Raw genomic sequence first — 13,652 nt, 5'->3', positions numbered from 1 at the left:
ACCATAGGATACAATTTTATTCACCAATAAAAAGGAATGAGTACTGACACATGCTACAACATGGGTGAACCTTGAAAACATTATGCTAAGTGAAAGAAGCCAATCACAAAATACCACAAATTGTATGATTCCATTTATACAAAATATTTAGATCTATAAAGGCAGAAAGACTAGTGGCTCTCTAGGGCTAGGGTCTTGGGGAATGGGAAGGGGAGTGACTGCTAATAGGTATGGGATTCTTTGGGGGATGATAAAAATGTTCTAAAATTAGGTTGTAGTGACGGCTGCATAACTGTGAATATACTAAAAATCACTGAACTGTACACTTTAAGCAACAAATTACATGAATTACATCTCAATAAAGCAACTTTAAAAAAAACTACTTGAGGACTTCCCTGGTGGCACAGTGGTTAAGAATCCACCTGCCAATGCAGGGGACACGGGTTTGATCCCTGGTCCAGGAAGATCCCATGTGCCGCAGAGCAACTAAGCCCATGCGCCACAACTACTGAGCCTGCACTCTAGAGCCTGCGAGCCACAACTACTGAGCCCGTGTGCCACAATTACTGAAGCCCGCGTGCCCTAGAGCCTTGAAGCCCGCGTGCCCTAGAGCCTATGCTCCACAACAAGAGAAGCCACCACAATGAGAAGTCCGTGCACCGCAACGAAGAGTAGCCCCTGCTCGCCACAACTAGAGAAAGCCCGCACACAGCAACAAAGACCCAATGCAGCCAAAACAAAACAACACAAAACAAAAAAAACAAAACAAAAAAACTATTTGACAAGCTGATTCTAAAATTAATCTGGAAAATTGTAAGACTACCCCGAAAACACTGATTAAATAATGAGTATGTGAGCTGATAAAGTATATGACGTACAATAAAATAACAATAAAAATAATCATGAGGACTATTTACACTACTAGATATCAAAGTATAATATATATTTGATATAGAATGTTATGGTATTGGTCCAGCAAAATAGAAAACTAGGACATAGAACAGAAGAGAGTCCAGAAACAGACACTATGTGGGTGAGAAATTAGTACATGATAAATGTGGCATTTTAGATTAGTGGGTCAAGAATGGACTGATATTCAGAGTGATATTGTTTGGAAAGAATAATAAGGCACACGCCATTTTCTCTCTCTCTCTCTCTCTCTCTCTCTCTCACACACACACACAAACACACACACAGGAATTAGAGAAAAACTCTACCATATAACAACTTACAGGAGAAAACATACTCATAAGAGAAAACTCTGCCTCAAGGTAGAACAGGGTTTTTCAACCTCAGCACTACTGACATTTTAGGCCAGAAAAATTCTTTGTTATAGGGGCTTTTCTGTGCATTGTAGGATGTTTAACATCATCCCTGGCTTCTACCCACTAGATGACAACTAAAAAATGTCTCGTGACATTGCCAAGTTGCTCCTAGAAAGCAAAATAGCTCCCATTTGAGAACCACTGGGATAAGGAATGAAAGCCACAAAATACAAAACACACATAGTAAAAGACTGATACATTTAAACAGAAAATTTACAACTTTCGTTCTACAAAGATGCCATATGGTTAAAAGATAAGCAACAACTTTAAAATGTAGTATGTTGGGAATAAATATTTCAAATATATATGAATGATAAAAGATTAATATCCTGAATATATAAAACACTACCATATATAAAAGACAACCCAACAGAAATGAGACATTTCTCAAAAGAGGTAATACAAATAACCAACAATCATGAAAAGATGCTCAGTCTCACCAATGACTAGGGAAATACAAATTAAAACACCAAATTAGAGTCATTTTCCACCCATCAGATTGGCAAAAGTAAAAAAGATTGATACCATCAAATGTTTAAAAGAGCTGGGGAAATAGGTATTATTATACACTGTTGGGCAGTTTGGCATTAAACGTCCACTAATTCCACCTGCAGGTTTCTATCCTTGACAAACGCTCACACAAGCACACAGACGCAGGTGGAAGGATGTTCTCTGCGACACCGTGCCTAATGGTGAAAAACTGTAAGCAACCTATGGTATCTCACATACAATGGGATCTTAACACACTCTGGAATTTACAGAGCAGGTAAAACGAATATGCTAGATGTCTACATATTGACAAAGAAAAAGTTCCAAGACCCATTTTTAAGCATAAACGTCTAGTTGTTGAAGAGGTACAATATGCCACATTTGTAAACGTTTAACACAAAATCTTACATACTTATATGTACAAACACATATCAATAAATGTAAAGACAAAGAAATAGAAAAAACACCCCAAACTGATAACAGTTTTTACTTGGGGTCAAGAGATTAAAGAAGAAAAGATGGAGATGTAAAGAGATAGGTCAAAGAGGATCTATTTTGTTTAAATTTTTGATATGATTGTATGCATGGACTACAACCAAAATAAATATAGAAGAATAAATACATTTTTTAAAACAAACTCAACTTGACCAAAATTTATAATTCCTTCCCCCTCTTAAACCTCTTTTCTCCCGTACCTCGTAACTTAGATATTAACAAAACCTTTCAGTGCTGTTCCTTCTACCCTTGCAATGCAACTAAAAAAATACGGTATAGTGTTTTCAAGGAATGGGTATCTAAGGGAGTTTGCGTCCATTAATATATTAAAGGTTTATAAAGGTTTGGTTTTCGTTTATATTTTAACGAGCAGATATCAATTTTGTAATAAATAATCATTAACGTTCTGGTTCTGATCTATTCCAGGGATGCGAAAAGGGAAAGAGGTGGCTCCCAGCAAGGCCCGGAGCAGCGGGTGTGGTCTGGGAGGAAAGAGGTGGTAACAATGGGGGCGGGGGACGAATGGAGGGGACCAAACTCTAACTGTGGACGCGTGCAACACGCAGCGCCCAAGGAGTTGCCAGATGCTGCGAGCGGTGCTTCCGTTTTAGCTAATTGGGTCAAGAAACCACGAAGGCGAGGGGCGGGTGGTGGTGGGGTGGTGGTGGGATGAATTGGGAGACTGGGATTGACATATATACACTAATATGTATAAAATGGATAACAAGAACCTGCTGTATAAAAAATAAATTAAATTAAATTAACAACAACAACAAAAGAAACCACGAAGGTTTGGTATGTACTCCTATAGAGAGCAAAAGGGGGTCCGAGAAGGCGGCCAGGGAAGGGCGTGGGAGGCCGCGGACCGAGGTGAGAGCCCTCGGAGCGTACCTGGGTGCTGAACCGCCCCCGCCACGGGCGAGCGGGGCGGAGAGAGAGGCAGGGCCAAGTCGCTTGGGGAAAACGAGGTCCCCGCAAGCAGTCGCCCCCGCACACGGTGACATCGCCAGCTTCCTGAGCCCTCTCCTCAATCCGCGCTGGAAACCCCCTCCGCCACTCGCACAAGTCTGGAGAACAGCCTCGCCGGCCCCTGATCCTCGCTTACCTGCGGCCCTGGACCCCACCGGAACACCTGCGGCGCCTCACGTTGAAGAACTGGAACCTCTGTGGCCACCTGCGCGCACCCACCCGGATCCACTAGGACCGAAACCACTTCCGGTCCTGTGACGGGCTAAAGGGACAACCCCAGTCGGGGTGTACAAATGGACGACGCCATCTTGTACGGAAGCAGTCGGGGGCAGCTGGTGCCTCCCGAGTTTCTCCACTGTTGAACAAAAGATTTGTTAAAATTGGAAAGCCTTAACATCTTTTCGGATAAGTGGTGTTTTTGTTTTTGTTTCCGGGTGATATTTTTGTTTGTTTTGGTTTTAAAGAAAGAAGCCTCTGGAACCCTTACAAATGCAATCTGGGACATCTAACTGTCCTTACTAATTAGCTCCAGTAGTGTTTCTCCACTGCACAGATTTTCTTAACTGTTAAATAATGAAGGTAAATAGAAGAGACACTTGTTTAAATAATGTATTCCTCATTAGCAGCGCATTTTATACTATAGCCATTATAATAATTTATGCCATCTTTTACAATAACCACAATACCTTCCATTTATATTTAAAAACTTTGATTCACCCAGTCTTTATCAGCAACTGTTATTTGTGAGGCAGCTAATGTGTGCTATGTGCTGTTGCCTTGTCATAGAATGTGTAAAATAGGAGAAATGAGATGTGCATAAACAATACAAGGGATAATAATAGCTGCCATTTGATGACTGTGATCACAGTGTGCTAGGAACTTTGCAAAACGTTTTACATATTTTATCTCATTTAATATTCATAACCTCATGAGACAGTAGTATTATTAGTACCTCATCACCAACCCATCTGAAGAATGTCCACAAGCTGATCACTCACACCCACAACCCCTTTCCCACACCCTGTCTTTAAAAACCTTTCCCTGAAAACCATCGGGAAGTTCAGATCTTTTGAGCCCTAGCTGCCTGGACCCTTGCTTGGTGTCTTGCAATAAATGCTACACTTTCCTACACCACAATCCAGTGTCAGCAGATTGGCTTTACTATGCGCAGGTGAGCGGACCCAAGTTTGGTTGGGTAACAAACGTAGTGATTACTCTTAGTGGAGTAGTGACTCTGGAAGAGAACATGGGGAGGTTCTTGAAGTGCTAATAATGTTCTGTTTCTTAATCTGAGTGCTGGTTTACATGTGTGTTCAGGTTGCATATTTATGGTGGGTTTCTGAATGCATACAAACATCAATAAAAAGTGATGGTTTTTGGGGGGGGGTTTCTTTGTTTGTTTGTTTTTTTTAATGAAAATAAAGGAGTGAAAAGTTTATAAGCCCAAAGAAGAAAAAGAACAGTAGAGGAGATAATAGCAGTCAAACAAATATCAGTATAATTTTAGAGGATAGAAATTAGATTAGAATGGAAGGATATATCATTTGAGGGATCCCATAATAAACTGTCTACATCCATAAGCAATCACCCTACATTTAAGGCCCAGTCAACAAGCCCCATCTATGCATAAATAGTTTCCAGTCCACTTTTTAGTACTTCACTCTGTCTTAGTCCCTTTGGACTGTAATAACAAAATACCATTGACTGGGTGGCTTATAAACAACAGAAATTTATTTCTCACAGTCCATGATCTAGGTGCTGACAGATTTATTGTCTGGTGAGTGCCTACTTCCTGGTTTATAGACAGCTGTCTTTTCACTGTGTCCTCACTTAACCAAGGGTAGGGAGCTCTCTTGGGCTTTCTTTTTTTTCTTTTTTTGCCACACCACGCAGCATGTGGGATCTGAGTTCCCCAACCAGGGATTGAACCTGCATCCCCTGCATTGGAAGGATGCAGTCTTAATCACTGGACCACCAGGGAAGTCCTCTTGGGCCTCTTTTATAAGGCACTAATCCCACTCATGAGGGCTCCACCCTCATGACCTAATCACTTCTCAAAGGCCTCTGCCTCCTGATACCATTATGTTGGGAGTTAGTTTTCAACATATGAATTTTGAAGGGACACAAAACATTCAGCCTATAGCACTCTTAAATATGAAAAGACATCCAAGACTCACCAGTGATTGCAGGATTGTCTCCAACACCATTAATTAACATTTACTAAGGAACATGTATAGAACTCTGCACCCAGTATTTTGAGCACACACATACTTTAAAAACAAAGATTTAAGAAAATTAATTTTGATTTAGACCATTGAGCAACTTTCTACATACTGAAATAAAAATGCTATCATACGGATCTCATTTTCTGACCACATTACAATTAAGTTAGAAATCAATAATAAAATGATTGTTTTTAAAGCTCCATATATTTGGAGAATTTTTTTTTAAAAAACTTAGTAATTTAAAGCTCAGAAAAGAAATTCCAATGGAAATTTATAATATTAGATTTGAGAAGTAATAATAAATACTATACATATATGAAAATTTATAGGATACATGTAAATTGATAACCTTATATGCTTTTTACACTAGAAAATAAGAAAGACTAAAAATCAATTACATAAGTGATCAGCTAATACATTAGAAAAAACAAAAGAATAAATCCAAAATACTAGAAGGAAGAGAATAACAAAAATCAGAGAATAAATTAATAAAATAGAAAAAGATGCTATTCATATGGCCAACAAAACTAAGGTTAGATCTTTGAAAACACTAATGAAAAAAGTTCTGTGAGATTGATCCAGATAGAAAAGAAATAACAACAAATAAATAATACGAGGATTAGGAGGGGGAACATAACAAAATACAGCAGAGATATAAGAAATTAGAAAATATAATGAACGACTTTATGCCAAAAATTTATTAGACAAGAGAATGAAGAGACAAGCCACAGACTTGGAGGAAATATCTGCAAAACACATATCTAATAAAGGACTGTTATACAGAATACAGAGAGAACTTTTGAAACTCAACAACCCAATTAAAAAGTGAGCAAAAGATCTGAATAGACCTTTCAAAGAAGTTATATGATATCCAAAATAAGCACGTGAAAAGATATTCAACATTGTATGTTATTAGGGAATTGTAAATTAAAACAATAATGAGATACCAGTATTTCATTGATTCTCTAAATTCTGTTAGAATGGCTAAAATCCAAACACTACAATGCCAAGTGCTGACAAGGATATGGAGCAACAGAAACTCTCATTCATTGCTGGCTGGAATGCAAAATGGCACAGCCACTTCTGAAGATACTTTGTCAGTTTCTTAACAAAGCTAAACATAGTTTTGCCATACAATCCAGCAATCATGCTCCTAGGTATTTACACAAATGAGTTGAAAACTTAATCCACACAAAAACTTGCACACAAATGTTTATAGCAGCTTTAGTCATAAATTGAAAGCAACCAAGACATTCTTCAATAGGTGAATAGATAACAAAACTGTATTACATTCATACAATGGAATATTATTCAGTGATAAAAAGAAATTAGTTATCAACCCATAAGAAGATGTGGAGGAACCTTAAATGCATATTGCTAAGTGAAAGAAGCCAGTCTGAGAAGGGTACATACTGTGTGATTCCAACTACATTATATTCTGGAAAAGGCAAAACTATGATAACAGTAAAAAGATCAGTGGTTGCCAGAGGTTCCTGGGGAGGAAGAGAGGGGTGTATAGGTGGAGCACAGAGGGTTTTTAGGCCAGTGAATCTATTCTGTATGATACTGTAATGGTGGATACATGACATTATGCATGTATTAAAACCCATAGAACTGTGCAACACAAGGAGAAAATCCTAAACTATAGACTTTAGTTAGTAATAATATATCAGTATTGGTTCATCAATTGTAACAAACATACCACACCAGTGGACGATGTTAATAGAGAAACTGTGCGTGTGTGGCAAGGGGGTGGGGGGAGGGTTGGGGGGAAGGCATATGGGAACTCGTGCTTTATGTTAGAATTTTCTCTGAACCTAAATCTGCTCTAGAAATAAAGTCAATTAATTACAAAAAAAAAAAAAAGAGAGAGAGAGATCATGCTGTGAACTGCTTGATTTATCTAAAAATGGTTTATTCATTTATTTATTGATTCCAAGGACAACTTAATGCCAAGCATTAGGACATCATGTACAGAAAATTTAAGAGGAACTGTGGCAGACGTGCTAGTCGCCTACCCAATATCCATTCTCCTCTCTACTTAGTAACAGAAGTCAGGGTATTAAATGCACTAAAAAATACATTTTTCTGTCTCCATTGTGAATAATTATGGTGGCCACGTGACTATGTTCTGGCCAATGAGGTATAAACAAGTTTTTGCATTGGACTTTGGGTAAAGTTACTAAAAAGGGGGGATTTTTTGGTGGTTTTTTTTTTTTTTTTTTTGCCTTTTTGTCATTACCCTTCTACTTCTTTCTTGCTGAGACTAGGACCTGATGGCTGGCACTCCACAGCCTTCTGCCACTGCAGTGGCACCTTGAAGATGGAAGCCAGGTACCTAGAAAGGTGAAGTGGAAAGGTGGAAGAAGCCTGTACCCCTGATTCCCTCTGTAGTCTGTACTAACCCTGAACTACCTACCTCCGAACTTCTTTTACATGAGAAAATAAATTAATTTTTTTATGCCATGCAGTCAAGTCTTTGTTACTAGCAATAGAACCCAATCCCTAAGTGATACAGGAAATGAAAGATACTAATAATGAATGCATGCCACACAGGTCAACTTAAACCTGCTGAATACAGTGCCCAGTAGATGTACAATAAAGGTGGATACCCTTTACTGGATTTGTTTAGTGTCTTGAAGATAAAGGTCAAAACTTAGAGGAACCACTAAATAGGCTCTTTCTGAATATCCTATTTCCTTCCATTGAAATTCTATTGCTCCTTTCTGCCTGCTGATCACATCTATAAACTTTTGTAATATTATTAGGTACTATACAGATTATAAAAATATGTAGCTATGCACTCAAGAAGCTTACAAGCTAGTTGGAAACACAAAAAGAGTATTTGTCAGCAAGTGAGAAAAGGTATCCTTTTTCGGTGGTTTAGAGAATCAGAACTTTTTTTTTCTCTTAAGGAGCTGGAATGAGACTACCTCTTGGGAAAGATGCCTGAATTCATTTAGAAGAAATTCATGAAGCCTCCTTAGAGTGAGGGTGAGACACATACATCCCCCAGTGAGACAAGTTCATCTAACAATAGGGGTTGAAAGGCTGAAAGGCTGAATCTTCCTGGGAGAAAGATACCTCGGAGGAGACACTTTGGGAGAGAAAGTGTTTAAAGTGTTCGGGGATGTGAGTTTAAGTTCTTTATGCGGGGTCGGGGGGTGCGTGTTATGCAACTTCATCTTCTCTCCCTCCTAGGTAGGTTTCCATTAAGTCTATATTATTCTCTAATGCTTTTGTTCCAGTAGATTCTTTGGAGGAATTTGAATAGGTGTTGAATTTTGCATCCAGGTTTGCAAGACGAAAAGACAAAAGTTATTTTGGGCTTTCTGGAGCTGGGGGAAAAGTGTAGACTCTGGCCTCTAGGTCACAGAGAAAAGAGCACAGAAGGAAAACACCAGTTAAAGGTGATGGACTGAGTCACATATAAGTCCACTTCCTCCTGAAATCCCTCTTAAAAAATGGGAAAACACAAAGCTTCAAGGTAAAACGATATAGAAAAAGATGAAGTCCACCCAAATGAGAAAAAACAGAAGCTATTTACTCAGAACTTGCTGTGGCAGGGAGTCAGCCGCCATCACTTGTGTTTGGCAAAGACTCAAAGGCAGGCAGAGAAGTGGGAAATCTTTATAGTGAAAACAAGGGAAGGCTTTAGATATTCTCTGAATGGAGTTCATTGTCACGAGGAAGCTGGGGATAGGCTAAATGGAAGCCAGGCTTCTTCTGTGATCGTTTTGGCTTTCTCTGTTTGGTCTTGTGTTGGAAGCCCGGGCAAGATACAAGGAAGCTGACTCACTGACACTTCTGGGCTGACTGCCCCAGAGGCTGGTTGCCGCGGAGGTTAGGGGTCAGTGTTCTGTTGCCATACGTGGTATGGCTATTTGTCCATTTGTATAGTCAGTCTCTCACAGAACAGGACATAAAATCACTAAGATTTTGGAAGCTGGAAAGCAGAGGGATGGTGGGAACTGACTTAGCCAACTCATCATCTGTCAAAGGACAGGCTAAGAGCAAGCCTGCTTTGTCCCAGAGAACCACCAAAAGACTCTAGAATTGGCAGCACCAAGTACCTCAAGAAGCAGGTAAAAGTTGGGACTAAAAGCACAATAATTGGTTAAAAGTCTACTTTGGAAGCAGACCACCAGCTCCTTCCTAGCTCCCAAGTCACTCCCCTACGGGCCCCTGCAGAAGGTTTAGGATTGATTCCCTGGAGAGGGTAGAGGTTACCTTATCTAGTTAAGGATAGGGGTGCCATGCTAAAAATATGAGAATTCAGTGAAAATCACTTCTTTCGAGACTCCTGCATTACTCTCCCACATCAGCAACCAATGTTAGAACCAAGTGTTGAAGAAAAATTTTCAGATAATTTTGATATGAGCATATATCAAAATTTCATTAAAAATTTCATTAAAAAATTTTAAATTCATTAAAAATTTTTCAAAATTTCTTGCAATAAGGAAGAAGCTCTGTAGTAGGATATAGGAGAAAGTGTGAAATACTTTTAAATGGACCAAAAGATTACTGGGAAATTGGAAACTATGCATTGTTTTAAATATACTCTTGCCACTTATCAGATTCTATGGGATTTATGCCTTTTACTGACTTTGAACTGTTGTACAAAACTGAAGAGATATAAGCTAATTTGTAAAAAAAAACTAATAGTAATGCAAATAATTATTGTCTTTAGATTTGCAAATAAATTTGTTAGGTGAAGCTTCTATTGACGTCCCTGCCCCCCACACCCTCCAATAGGCGAGCTTTGCATCTATTAAGAAAATTGGTTTCAACATTTCCCATGGGCTTAGATACTTGTCTGGTCTTTGGATTTTCCTTTGAACTGATTGTAACATCTTTTCCAATTCCCTCATTAATTAATGAGTTAAATTAAATCTTTGACACATTCATTTCATATCTGCACCTATCATGATTTTTTAAAAACTATTATCCTTTAAGAAGTCAAATTCAAAGATTTACTTTTGGTAGGGATATCTGAGAGGAAGAGACTGGTTAGAAAATCATTTTACACTAGATACAAAAAAGAAAAGTATATTTGGTAAAAGTCACTATACTCTTAACTATTACTCTTAACTGAAGGGTGAGTGGGTGCATAACTGGTTTCTCAGAAGTTATAATCCCATTAGTTGTGAGCCTTTAATCAGAAATTCTAGGGGCTTCCCTGGTGGCGCAGTGGTTAAGAATCCGCCTGCCAATGCAGGGGACACCGGTTCGAGCCCTGGTCTGGGAAGATCCCACATGCCGCGGAGCAACTAAGCCCGTGTGCCACGACTACTGAGCCTGTGCTCTAGAGCCCACGAGCCACAACTACTGAGCCCGTGAGCCACAACTACTGAAGCCTGCGTGCCTAGAGCCCGTGCTCTGCAACGAGAGAAGCCACCACAATGAGAAGCTTGCGCACCGCAACGAAGAGTAGCCCCCGCTCGCCACAGCTAGAGAAAGCCCGTGCACAGCAACAAAGACCCAACGTAGCCAAAAATAAATAAATAAATAAATAAAATTTATTAAAAAAAAAAAAGAAATTCTAATTTCTTCCTGGAAAGAGGCTGTAAATTACATTATGCAAAAATTGCATCTTGGTCCTAGTTTGGACTTTTTTCTTTTACAGATGTTGATTCCCAAATCTCCAGTCCAAAGCTGTGTCTCTAAATACTTATTTTACCAATGCTACTCAAAATACTGGGGTGAAATGAGCAAATGACCTTGCTATGGAATGTAAATCAGCATTCTGCTTCCTTCACTGAAAAATCTTCCAACAAAAATGTGAAGGGAACTTAACATGGTGCTTGCTGACATAGGTAGTTTACACTTTGGCACAAGCTTTTATCTTGTTGAGGATTGATAAAAACAGACTGCACAAAATGGTGGTATGTACCAAAAATGGAATATTATTCAGCCTTAAAAATGAATTAAATTATAATACATGCTACAACATGGATGAACCTTGAATACATCATGCTAAGTGAATAAGCCTAACACAAAAGGACAAATAATGTATGATTTCACTTATATGAAATAGATAGAACAGTCAAATTCATGGTGGTGGCCAGGGGCTGGGGGAAGGAGGAATGGGGAGTCATTGTTTAATGGTACAGACTTTCAGTTTAGGATGATGAAAAAGTTCTGGAGATAGATAGTGATGACAGTCGCAAAGCAATATGAGTGTAATATAACTAATGCCACAGAACTGTACACTTAAAAATGGTTAAAATGGTAAATTTTATATATTTATTTACCTGCCACAATTTAAAACATGATTAAAATGATAAATTTTATCTTGCGTATTTTGCCACAATTTTTAAAAATTGCATACTAGCTAATCCAGAGACTACACTTTGAATTATACTATATTAGACTCCAGGTTTCTCAAACTAAATGTATCAGTCCCAACAGATTTTTTCACTCACTACAAGCTACCTCCTCTCTACTCCCCACTCCACATATATTCTACCTCTTTCTCCACTATTCATTTGGTTACTAATATTAGAAACCTGTGAAATGTTCTAGGCTCCTTCCTCTCCCTCATCTTTTTGTGTGAAATCCAATAATGGTTGTCTAACTATGCTGATTGTAAAGAAATTGTTCCTCAGCTTCAAACCCTCCCACCTCTGCTCTCTCTTTTGGTGCTGGGCTAGGTCTCTGCAATTCACATATTTCCTTTGCCAGCCTGGCTCTCCATGAGGTTCTGCCAATAGTGGGAGATCAGAAACAGAAATAAGGGAGAAAGGACTTGCTCCTTCCTGTTCACTTCCTGTTTCTATCCGTGTTACCCAGGCAACAGTTCTTCGTGCCAGCAGCAGCGGTTGGTTCCAGCTTTGGACTTCTTTCCATATTCCCAGAAGGAGGCTTATCACATTCCTCAGAGATACCAGTACCAGCCAGCCAGCCACCCTCCTGAGCGGTCTGAGTCCTGACAGACCTCGGGACTCAGGTCCTTCCTCTGAGCCACTGAGGTACCAGTATAAGGTCAGTACAAGGCAGCATGTTCTCCTCAGGGTCTGGATTCCACCCCTCTAAGACCCTTCCTTCAAGTGCTTGGTCCCAATAACCCCAACCTTGACCTTTTATTTCTCCATCTACTGCTTGCAGTTACTACTTTCTCTGTTTCACTTTCCCTTTTCAATTCTCCAACACCTGTGATAGCTCTAATAACTCTTTGTGTTAATTTCCTCAGATAACTGCTGCAGTTTCTGTTTCTTTATTGAATCCCGACTAATACAGAAAATAGCCTAAGAGTGGTTCTAAGAAACAGACTTTCAGATATAGGATTTCGGGTTGATTTGGTCATATCCTTAAATTCAAACTCAATGTTGAGCAACTCATCAACGGGAAATGACATGTAGTGACATCATAAATAATCAATTTATCACGTTTAGTCATTTGTGTTGAAGTGCCCACTAACGCAAATGCTTTGGAGCCATATTTGACTGATGGTAATGGTGACTATAACAACTGTAGGTTGGGAGTGACTTTATTTGCACGCACTGAAGAACTTACATAAAGAAATGAAAAGTTCACGTCATTAAACATTCAGTTCAAGGCACGACAAAAGCTTCTATGGCAGCCCTAAAAGAACCCCTTAGTTTTTGTACCTGATGGCTAAGTCAAACATAAAATTTAATTGTGCAGGTTTCAGAATTTCAACAGAAGTTGATTTCATAGCCTTGCCAAAACTCTAGTGAAAGATGGAGCATTGTTTGGGAAGGGTATGACACTGAAACTTGGAATGGGGACATTAGGAACACAAACAAAATTAAGATTCTAGAATGCCCAAATCTCTCCAGTAGAAACAGCCCTTCATCCCTTGCTTAAAAGTCCTGTAATTATATCATCTGCAGGATGTCTATTTTCCCCAAGTTTCACTCCAACCACTCATTGTTAGCTGTAGATCAGGGTTTCTCAAAGGCTGTGGATAATTCTTTGTTGTGAGGAGATGTCCTGTGCATTGTAAGATATTTAGCAGCATTCTTGACCTCTATCCACTAGATCCAGTAGCAGCTTCCCCAGCCTGAGTTGTGACAACCAAAAATATTTCCAGACATTTCCAAATATACCCTTGGAGGAAAAATCATCCCCAGTTGAGGACCACTGCTCTAGATCCATAACCAGGGTCAGATTGCAACATTTTCCA

At 39.1% G+C, this 13,652-nt stretch overlaps 1 protein-coding gene across 5 annotated transcripts in view; it reads right to left on the bottom strand.

Moving 5' to 3' along the window:
• EXD2 (exonuclease 3'-5' domain containing 2) overlaps positions 1-13,652 on the bottom strand; it is a 98,004-nt gene that overhangs the window by 59,947 nt on the left and 24,405 nt on the right. For 2 of the 5 annotated variants that reach the window (XM_036844405.1, XM_036844406.1), the window contains exon 1: positions 3,415-3,796. The exons of the other annotated variants lie outside the window; for them this stretch is intronic. The gene's annotated coding sequence lies outside the window, so the exon portion shown is untranslated. Of the gene's footprint in view, positions 1-3,414; positions 3,797-13,652 lie in introns of those variants that run through there. 5 annotated transcript variants of the gene reach the window in all.

This window comes from Balaenoptera musculus, chromosome 2 (genome assembly GCF_009873245.2).
Source record: "Balaenoptera musculus isolate JJ_BM4_2016_0621 chromosome 2, mBalMus1.pri.v3, whole genome shotgun sequence".
NCBI lineage: Eukaryota > Metazoa > Chordata > Mammalia > Artiodactyla > Balaenopteridae > Balaenoptera > Balaenoptera musculus.
This window is presented reverse-complemented; position numbering and strand designations above follow the sequence as displayed.